Source organism: Mus musculus, chromosome 2 (assembly GCF_000001635.26).
Source record: "Mus musculus strain C57BL/6J chromosome 2, GRCm38.p6 C57BL/6J".
In the NCBI taxonomy this organism is placed as follows: domain Eukaryota; kingdom Metazoa; phylum Chordata; class Mammalia; order Rodentia; family Muridae; genus Mus; species Mus musculus.
The window spans coordinates 69,119,854-69,130,573 of NC_000068.7; the positions used below are offsets into that span (position 1 = coordinate 69,119,854).

The 10,720-nt window shown below is 43.4% G+C and overlaps 1 long non-coding RNA gene across 2 annotated transcripts; it reads right to left on the reverse strand.

Moving 5' to 3' along the window:
- Positions 1 to 1,624: 1,624 nt before the first annotated feature.
- Gm39840 lies at positions 1,625 to 10,222 on the reverse strand. 2 transcript variants are annotated; one of them, XR_866398.2, is made up of 4 exons: positions 8,465 to 10,222; positions 4,069 to 4,111; positions 2,965 to 3,309; positions 1,625 to 2,063 (listed from the first exon to the last, which is right to left on the reverse strand). It is a non-coding gene; the product is annotated as a predicted gene, 39840 (long non-coding RNA). The 2 variants fall into 2 exon arrangements; XR_866397.2 differs by having other exon boundaries at positions 1,625 to 3,309.
- Between the last annotated feature and the right edge of the window lie 498 nt (positions 10,223 to 10,720).

The window sequence follows — 10,720 nt, forward strand, 5'->3', positions numbered from 1 at the left end:
TCTCTGGACAAGTGAAGCAACCAAAGAGGGTGATTCTTGCTGTTTGTGGGTTCCCTAACAGCTGGCTGCATGCAAATGAGCCTGCTTTGGTCAGCATCACACAGAGGGGGATGAAGGGACAATAAATCACTCAGGCTGTCTTTAAGGTTTTTTTTTCCACTGTGTGTCAGGCATTAGATACCACTAGTTGTGCAATTAACCCATCCTAAAAGACTGAGTCTGCTTATTGTTACTAGCTGGGTTTGGTAAAGATACCACCAGAACTGATTTGTAAAAACTGAACCATTGTTCCTAGGAAACACACACGCTTAGGTAGATTCCTATGAGAGTGACTACCCATCTTTACCAAGCAGAGAAACAAATGTAGTATTAAAACATATAAGATTAATGAATATTAAAATATCTTTGGTTCATTAGCATTAAATACATGGTCAACAATTCCTAACACAGGCAGAAGCTATGCCTTGCCGTTAAACAGCATCCCTAAAGCGAGCCGTAGAATTAAGATTTGATTCTAGGGCTGAGTGATTTCAGAGCTGTGCACGTTCATCCAGGCTCATTGCACTGCATTTAATGGCTACATGTGAGTCTTCTGAAGCCAGGGTTTCTCATGAATTTGAATTCCACTGCATTTGCTTTTTCTCATATCCACCTCCTTAATTTTCCTTACCGATCTTTGATTTTTTCCCCCTCCTATACTTTTTCATCTCTACTTCTTCTAGTCAACATTCTTTAGTGCACTCAACTGCATCTGAAGCCATTCCTGTAGAGAACCCTTAGGAAATCCAATATACCGGGATGTCTTTTTTTTTTTTTTTTTAACTGTGATTGTCCAAACAAGCCAAGCTTGTGGGGCATCTGGAGTTGGACGTTCTGGATCTCAGCTTCAAGGAGGAGAGCCTGGGGCTGTGAGGGGTGAGATGAGTTATCCAAGCCACATAATTAATCAAAGAGCAGAGCTGGGATTACAACTGAGGTCTCCTGCTTCACGGGTTTGTTTAAAAGAATCTGTAGAACTGCTAGTGACTTTGAAAAGCAGATCATCCAATGACCAAAGGCGGTGAATTGAATTCTAGAGTAGATTGTGGATGGTCCCTGGAGAGATGTGTGAAGAGGGCACCGAACCCAGACACTATTGCGGATGCCAAGAAGTGCTTGCTGACAGGAGCCTGATATAGCTGTCTCCTGAGAGACTCTGCTAGAGCCTGACCAATCCAGATGCAGATGCTCACAGTCAACCATTGGACTGAGCATGGGGACCCCAATGGAGGAGTTAGAGAAAGGACTGAAGGAGCCGAAGGGGTTTGCAACCCCACAGGAAGAACAACAATATCAACCAACCAGACCACCCCCCACCCCCACCCCAGAGCTCCTAGGGACTAAACCACTAACCAAAGAGTACACATGGAGGGACCCATGGCTCCAGTTGCATATGTAGCAGAGGATGGCCTTATAGGGCATCAATGGGAGGAGAGGCTCTTGGCCTTGTGCAAGCTTGATGCCCCAGTGTAGGGGAATGCCAGGGTGGGGAGGCGGGAGTGGGTGGGTGAGGGGGGAGCATATCTCCCAATAGAAGCAGGGGAAGGGATAGGGGGCTTCCAGAGGGGAAAGGGGATAACATTTGAAATGTAATAAAGAAGATATCCAACAGACAGAGGGGAGGGGGGAATGTGTAAGAAGTGAAGAATCAGTCCAGCGATGCATCAGGCAGAGGAAGCATGGTGCTGCAATAAATGTGCAGATATGAAAGTGAGAAGACATAAAGAGACTGTTCACAGTTGGATGTATGTTTGTGAAATGTTTCTGGGTTTTGTTAGTTCTTTTGTAACACAAGTTGTCTTGTTTTCAAAGTAGTTGCCTTTCATTGACACGTGAGTAAGGTCAATATTTAAAATATCTTGAACTGTAAAGAATTTTCATGGGCAGTTGAAATCCCATATACAGAGTACTCAACTCCATTCTCTAAAATCTAGGGCATCACTCCAATCCACAAACTATGCATCTCCTTCTTCAGCTTAACCCTGGAAGCCTCCGATGACTAAGCCCAGGCACACAGCACACATCTGAAAGGAATGAACATAATATTATGCAAAGTTACACAGTTTTAGAAAGAAAGACTCACACTTGGGGGCTGGGAAGAGGACTCCATGGTTTCGAACACTTGCTGCTTTTGAAGAGGATCCTGATTGGATCCCCACCATGGGGGCTCACAACGAGGGGATTCAGTGCCACCTTCTGGCCTCTATAAGCACTAAGAATGCATATGGTGTACTTAAACACACAAGCTATAATAAATAAATCTCTAGAAAATAATTTGCTACATGTAGTGAACAGTAATTCTGTGTGAGATGTGGTAGGCTTACTGAAGCCCGAGGCAACCCTGTGTTGAAGAGGGTCTCAGTCTAACCGGGAACAGAGACACAAACAGCAGTTATTTTAGAAGCTCAAGATAACACAGAGAGAAATACTGCTTATTCTGCTTTACAGATCAAACTAAATGATAAAAGTAAATAACTATTTTAAAATAGGCAACCTTTCCATGGAAATAATACATGCCATGATTCTTGTATCACAGATAGTACAAGATAGAAACTGACATAAAAGCTCGGGGGAGAGACGGCTTTGGGATAAAGTAAGAAAAGGCTTCAAGGGGAAAGCCAGGAAGAAGGGGTAATGTTTACATGAGTCCAGTGAACTGAGGAGGGGTCAACACCATGGTTCAGTCATGACCCTTTTGGGGGCTGAAGAACTCTTTCACAGGGACCACCTAAGATCATAACAGTAACAGTAAAATTGCACTTGTGAAGTAGCAACAAAAGTCACTTTATGGTTGGGGGTCACCACCATGAGCAACTGTATTGAAGGGCCGCAGCACTGAAGTTAAGGGCCACTCCACGGGATTGGTGCAGTGCAGAGAGTAATTCCTTAGCATCCTCCTGGGCCCTTGGATGACAGTCACCTTACCTTCCCTGGACCTCAATCTTTATCCTTCCTCGTAGGCTCCTCCTGCAATATGGGCAAGCCTGCTGTCTTCGAATGAGCCACAAGTCACAGCTCTTGCCCTTCGACCTCCTGGAAGGCCTTTCCTGGCCCTTGGGATATAAAGTGCTTCATAGAAATGGAAAGATGGGACTGGTTTCTATGCCACTTCCCCACTTGACTGTGAGCCCCTTGAAGGCAAAGTCTCCACCTTATCCTCCTGGCTCCTCGCCATCAGCCACAGTGCCCGTTTATCACAGCACAGGTGATCAATTCATGCTTCAGAGTAACAGATATAGTTCCAAACACGGGAGCTTGGAAAAAGTAGACCTAGGGAAGAAATGGTTTTATTTTTACAGATTTAAAGGTAATAACAATGTTTTTATGTATAACTATCCATGAAATGTTGGAAATATGGGAGTGAAACTAGGTGCTGCTGTGATTTCTACTTTTTTTCCGATGAAGATGAAGCACAAGTCTTCTTGGGCTCTATCTAACGTGTGATGATTATACATAATTCAGCCCAAGCTCTGAGTCACTTCTGTGCTGCCTGCTAAAGCAGAACCTTTTAGAAAGCCCCATGATAAGAGGACCCAGGAGGCTACAGAGAGCAGCCAGGAAAACGTGATAAGCGAAATAGAGGGGCTGGGGGAAAAGAATTTGCCTGGCATGTGTAAGGCCATCTCTAGCACAAAGAACGGCTTTTAAAGGATGCTAGCAATAGTTACTACCTTCCCTTCTCCTCCTCCTCTCTTCCACCCAATTCTACTTCTTCCTAAGTTGTTCAGTCTGAAATCTCAGAGCATAGAACACTGTTTCTGTCTATGTCAGGTCAGGAAGTCGTGGAGACACAACATGGGGTATCGGAGGCCAACTAAGTAAGACAGAACAGCTTGGAGAATCGGGCTCTGAGTGAAGTGGTTACCCATTCACACTGTGGGGAGAGTGCCCACAAGGCATCAGAGCCCTAGGTAGATGGTAAGGCTGCCCCTGCAGATGGGTATTCTAGAGCCAGAGTTCAGAGCCTGGGTGTCAGAATGGAGACAATGGAAGACTGGTTACATAGAGAAGAAATGGTCAAATACTTACGTGTACGAAGGCCAATGGAATTGAAGTTCTTCCGGAAATGAAGCTACACATATAGGGGAAAGTAAATGAACTTAGTAATGTTGAGTTACATTGTAGGTTGAATTAAAAATGTAGGCTTTTCACATATAAATGTCAAAATAAACATGTATGTACATGTGGGGGTACATGTGTACATGTGTGCAGTATGTGTGTGTGTAAAACCACCTTAAGGTCTGGAATCATTGTGTCTTTAGCAGCTCCTCCTGAACAAACCTGGAACCCAGCAACATAGTTATTTAACTTCTCATAAATCTATTCTCCACTAAAAGAAACCAGCATTCCATCATCATTATCATCATCACCATCACCATCAACTTTATTATTTAAAAACTTGCTAACAAAGTAATCATTGCACGCCCAAATTAACCAAGCCCATAGTCTCTATAGTTAGAATAGCCATTCTGCAAGGCTGGAGAGATGGCTCAACAGTTAAGAGCACTTGCTGCATTTACAGAGGACCCAGGTTGGATACCCAGTACCATGGTTCCCAACATCCACAACTCCAGTTTCTGGGCATCAAATGCCCTCTCCTGATCTCTCTAGGCACCAAGCACACGATGCATATGCATATGAGCAGGTAAAAAATATTAAAACATAAAATAAACTGAATAATCTAAAACAAAGGTTTTGTTAGTTAGTTTGTTTGTTTGTTTGTTTTAAAGGGAAGCCATTCTACAGCTCTGGGTCTAAACCTTGGATTTTACACATTCACTGTCAAACATATTTTTATGCACTTACCGACACTAGAAAAATGGAAAATCCACGACAGAATTAGAACTAGGAAAGTGATTTGCTTTCATTTCTTTCATGACCCGTGTCTGTCACCTGCACTCTGTCCTTTCTCGGGCAGGGTCTAGCTAGCATTTATCCTGGAAGAAGAAACTGAGTCAAGCTGGGCCATGAAAGCACTGGCTGGGTTTGTCTTAACCTGGGAGCCAGAAAACAAGGAGGTACTCAGCGAACAACAGGGAAATGTCATTAGGACACAGAAATAACTTGAAGAGGCTTTCTCTCCCTAGCCAAATGCAGAATGTTTTATGAAACATAATTAATGGTGCATTGACTAAAATATGAAGGTATTGGTTTGCATAATATAAATTAGTAAGTTAACTGAAAATGTGATAAAGAGCCAGGTATTTGCCTAATTTCAAGTCACATCTCACAAAAATATTTATTGACTGCAAAAGTTAAAGCAGGAACTTAATAGGGAAGATGCCAGACAGGCACCTTTCCAATCAGGTAAGCAGCGTCAGGAGTGACACTGAGTCATTTGATTGGCTGCACTGTCAACAGAGCGCTGCCTCTGTGATTCTCCAGACAAGCATGTTCTGCATCTCCAGAACCATGAGTGATCACCAGACACACCCAATGGGAAAGACATTTTGTAAAATAATTAACTGTTAATCTTCCTGTCTTCTCCCCCCCCCCATTCTATATATATGTATGTTAGTGTTCATACATGTGTGTATGCACATGTGTGTGTGTGTGGGTGTGTGCTGAGTATCAAACTCAGACCTCACACATGCCAGGCAAGCAAACCTCAGCTGGTACTCTTCAAATCAATCAAAGGCACAAAAGCCACTGAAACTGGAGAAATGTACCACCAGTGTGAAAGAGATGAAAGGAACAGGACAGCTGAATGTGGGGCTTGCTTGGTACTGAACAGGCCTCAGTTGCTATGGAAACCATCAGAAGGAAAGCTGATGGTGGTATGCATCGGTTTTAACTTCCCACTGTAGATGGCTGTTTGTGGTTGCCTTTAGGGAACACCCTCACGAGTAAGAAATACATAGAAAATAACAAAGCATTTGATTAGCAATTTATTCCAGAGGAAAAAAGAACATACTTGTGTACTGAATTCGCAATTTGCATGCCATGTTATATTTTAACATATTACTAGGTTCTATTAATGTTCTAAGAAATGGTTACAGATATTTGGAGGCAGCAATTTATATTGTAAAATGAGAATGCCATCTGTTTGGTTTGTGGGTATTTGTTCTGTTTTTGTTGGGATTTGATTACTTGTTTGCCACTGCCACTTTTAGTGCTTCTTTTGGCTCACAGGTTCAGAGGTCTCAGTGTGGGGTGAGCTGCTTACATACTTCTGGTCCTATGGCAAGGAACTCCAGCATGACAGAACGACATGGTGGAACTGAGCCATTCACTTAAACAGCCAAGAAGCAGAGCCGAGACGAAGGGAGTTAGGACAAGTTACATCCTTTAAAGACCAGCACACAGCAACCCACATGTCTGAGTCAGGGTTTGTATTTCTGCACAAAACATCATGACCAACAAGCAAGTTGAGGAGGAAAGAGTTTATTCAGCTTATACTTTCACATTGCTGTTCATCACCAAAGGATGTCAGGACTGGAACTCACACAGGGCAGGAAGCAGGAGCTGATGCAGAGGCCGTGGAGGGTTGTTACTTACTGGCTTGCTTCTCCTGGCTTACTCAGCTTGCTTTCTGATAGAACCCAGGACTACCAGCCTAGGGATGGCACCACCCACAAGGGGCCCTCCCCACTTGATCACTAATTGAGAAAATGCCTTACAGCTGGATCTCATGGAGGCATTTCCTCAGCTGAGACTCCTCTCTGTGTGATTAACTCCAGTTTATGTCAAGTCGACACACAAAATAAACCAGTACGCCACATCTCCAAGGTCCCTTGGAAACTGTGTACCCAAGGCATCCTTGACAGACTTGTAATTTTCTAGAGATAACAAACATGTTCTGTTATGCGAACACTATTAATATGTGCTTTCCAAACATGAGCACGCCTGCCTAGCACCTCTTCCCAGCACTCCATCTTTCCCCTCCTCTCGTCCTCAGCCACACTGTGCAGGGCACTCCTCTGGTATTCCCATCACATTCCTGGATAGATCTCTTCTATAATCTACTTTAACTCCATAGAAGCCCCCTCCTTTACATTGTGCTTTTTGGAATAAGGGAATTGTGTGTTAACATCTTTGTCTCGTTCATAAGGCCTGCAACAAAAACATAATGCCTTGCGGTCACGGAATGAGTGAATGAGCAAATCCAAACCGATGAGTCATGACTCCTCCAAAATGCTCTTGAGAAGCCAGCTAAAGACGGTGGTTTTCAGTAGACCATCTCAGAAGGCCTGTGAGAGGATGGGGTTAAATAGTTTGAATGAGGAGACAAAGGGGATATTTTAACAAGTATACAGAGTACTGTCTAAACCCAAGTTCTGAATAAACAGGCTTCGAACATTGTGAGCAGTCAGACCCCAGGGTCTGAAAAGGCATGGGCATATGTTTCTGGACAGGTAATGAGAGCACAACATATAAAACACCAAACCCACAAATGAAAACAGTAAAAAATAAACCAACTCCATCTCCAGCTCCTCAGTTCCTGCTGCAGAGAGAAAACCACAAGAAATAACCATTCTGAGTTCGGAGTGCTTCTGTGGTTTGGGGTTTTTGTTGTTTTGGGTTTTTTTTTTTGTTTGTTTGTTTGTTTGTTTTATTATTTGTTTGTTTGGTTTGGTTTTTTGGGTTTTTGTTTTTGTTTTTGTTTGCGTCTATCTCAAGAATCCAGCAATGGCTTGTTAGAAATAAAAATAAATTGATACTTTGTAAGGTAGAGAAAGGACCAAGGCAGAAAGGCAAATAAATCTATGTGTGGCACTTCATGTATGTTTGCTAAAATTCATCCTTTTTCGTTTTTCCTTGAAGACTAGCAGCCCCATACTAGATAGTCCAGAGCACTTTTTGTATTTTCATTATTGTGGTTTTTTAAATGGGGTCTGATAGTGTAGTCCAGGCTGGTCTGGAACTCTAGGCAATCCTCCGGACTAGGTTTCTCTTGCGCTTTGATTACCCGTGTGGTCTCCTGTGCCTAGCACTATTATATAGCTTAATTGGGACTTATACGGCTGCTCAGAAAGAAGCTTAGGAAAATGGAAGCCACGGTGCAAACATTAACAATGGTGATCAGATACATGTACAACTTTGTCACACGGGCAAACCTACATTGTGTCCCGTGGCTTGTGCTCGTCTTTAGGAAGTCACATTTGCTAATTGCCACTGTGGCATGACTACTGTCAACTACCTGACCCTTCGTCTTCATTTCTAAGGCTTTCATGAGAAAAGGGAACTCAAGGCTCATTTGTTTTGCGCAAATTAATAGATCTGATTTCATATTTTCCCCATCAACAACCGAACTTTTAAAATTAATACAAAGTTTGAGCACGCAAAACGGAGGTTAAATAACTATCGCCCTGAACACACCACAGCTAGTTTGTAAGAAATGAAGTGATAAGCCTTAGTATACACAGCTTTTAAAAATCTCAGTGTGTTCTAATTTTCCATCTGTTGCTGTGCTGAAAACACTCACCAAAACCACTTGGGGAATGGAAAGGTCATTTCATCTTCCACTTGACAGCCCATCATAAGGAGAAGCCACAGCAGGAACGTAAGGCAGGAGCTTGAAGCAGTAATCATAAAGGAGCACCGCTTGTTAGCCCTGCTTGCGCTCAGCCATCTTTCTTTTACAACCCAGAACCACGTGCTCAGCCAGAATGGCACCACCCACAGTGGGCTGAACCCTCTGCCGTCAATCATCAGCCAGCCAATGCAATGCCTCACAGACATGCTCAGAAGCCAGTCTGCCGGAGGCAATTCTTCAGTTGATGTTTTCTTCTCCCAGATGTGTAAGGGTGACAACACAGTGAAAAGAAAGAAAGAGAACATTCCCTTGCCTTCTGAGCCACGCATGAAGCTGACTTTCCAGCAACCATACAGAGCCACCTCAAGGCCTCATCTGTGCTTCCTCATTGAAATTCATTTTTGATCTTCATTGTGACCATTATTGGTTTTCTCTCACGAGCGAATGTTCGGGTTGTTTGTTTGTTTGTGATTTTTTTATTTGCTTTATAATGTATGCATTCAGGCAAGGCTTCCAAAACATCTCTTTCCTATTTGGAGAGACGTGGAGATTAAGTAAACTAACCACTTCCTCATGCAGAGGCTAAAAATAAAAATTAATTTAATCAAAATAAGCCTGCTTCCACACAGCTCCACAAGGGTGAGCGGAGGAAGTGATGTCATATGCAGCACACACCGTTCCTGATGCTTGTATCTTACTCATGGCTGCAGAGAAGGTCTTGCTTCTGTGGCAGCTCAAACAGGCTGAGGACTGGTGTCATCCATAATTTAGAAGGTTGTCAAGGCATATCCTCTTCCTTTCCCCCAGGCCTCTTAGTGCTTTGGGGGATGTGGTCTACTCGAAGCCAGCTGGTCTGCCCAGCCACGGAGCTCCGGCAGCCTGGCCAGCTGCTCCGGTTCAGCCATCCGTGACAGTAGCTTAGCAGCAGCTTGGATGAAGGCTCACTGTTGTCCCTGTGCGTGTGTCCTGCTGTGGACGTAGCAAACATTCTGACTGTTCATGGTAAGGTTTCCAGGATGCAGCTCGTCTTAGACCCCAGCCTTCCAAAACTTATTCTCAACCAACATTACACCATTCTTTGATTTTATGCTTGGTCCAGAGTCTCTTTCCCTCCTCAGTTTTCCAAGAAAGTTCTCTAAATGGCCCCTGGGGACTCCAGTGGAGTCCTTCTCAGTTTCCTCTTGTCAAGGTCATTTTTAATCCATGTCAGAACTCCCAAGTGCAGTTAGCCATTTCTTATTTTAGAGTTCCTGCCTAGAAGGTCACACTTATCTTCCAGGATTTAGAACATGGCTTCCGGATAGCTCAGGATACAGTCCTACTCACAAGCAACATCCCCCGCCTTGTCGGTGAAGAGGAACCAGCCATGCAACCACTTTCTCAGCATTTAATTCAATCAAATAGGAGCCATTATTTTTAAAACTTTGCCCCAGGTGCTTGGATATAAAGATTTCATTTGCAGCATGACAGGGAGACTGTTAAACCCATAATCCAATGCAATGGGGTAAATAAATCGAACAAGATACATGCATTGACTCTCAGAACTACTAAGTGCTGTCAGGGACAGTCACTCACACTGGACTCTATGGAGATTAAGTAAAAAGCCAACCAGGCCAATGTAAATGAAGTGGGATCTCCGGGCAGACAGAACAGCAGCTGTGAAAACTCGAAGTCTGAGTGATGACCCAGGAGGTCACAATTTCTTCCTACCAACTTTCCATTGTTAAAAGTTCAAATGAGGGGCTAGAGAGATGGCTGCGTGGTTAAGAGCATTGATTGCTCTTGCAGAGGACCCAGGTCCAGCTCCCAGAGCCCACATGAGGCAGCTTACAACTTCCTGGAACTCTATTTCCAGGGCATCAGCATCCTCTTAGGGCCTCCAGTCACAATCGGTACACACACATAGCCTCAGGCATGTACACAAACACTTAAAAACAAATCTTCAAAAGAGCAAACATAAGAGTCTTTCTAGTTCCAAGTGTTTGCTTTTTATTTTGTTTCTAAAGCAATACACGGTTATTTCAAATCTTTGTTTACCCAGAAATGCATGATCTATCGAGTTAAGAATCTTATAATCCAAAACCTTTTGAGACGTACTGTAACCTTTCTCTGGCTATATATATACCCAGGTCATTTTTTCCTTATAAAAGATCAACCTAGAATCACAGAGTCACGCCTTCTGTTTCTGTGTTCAGATCGTTTTCA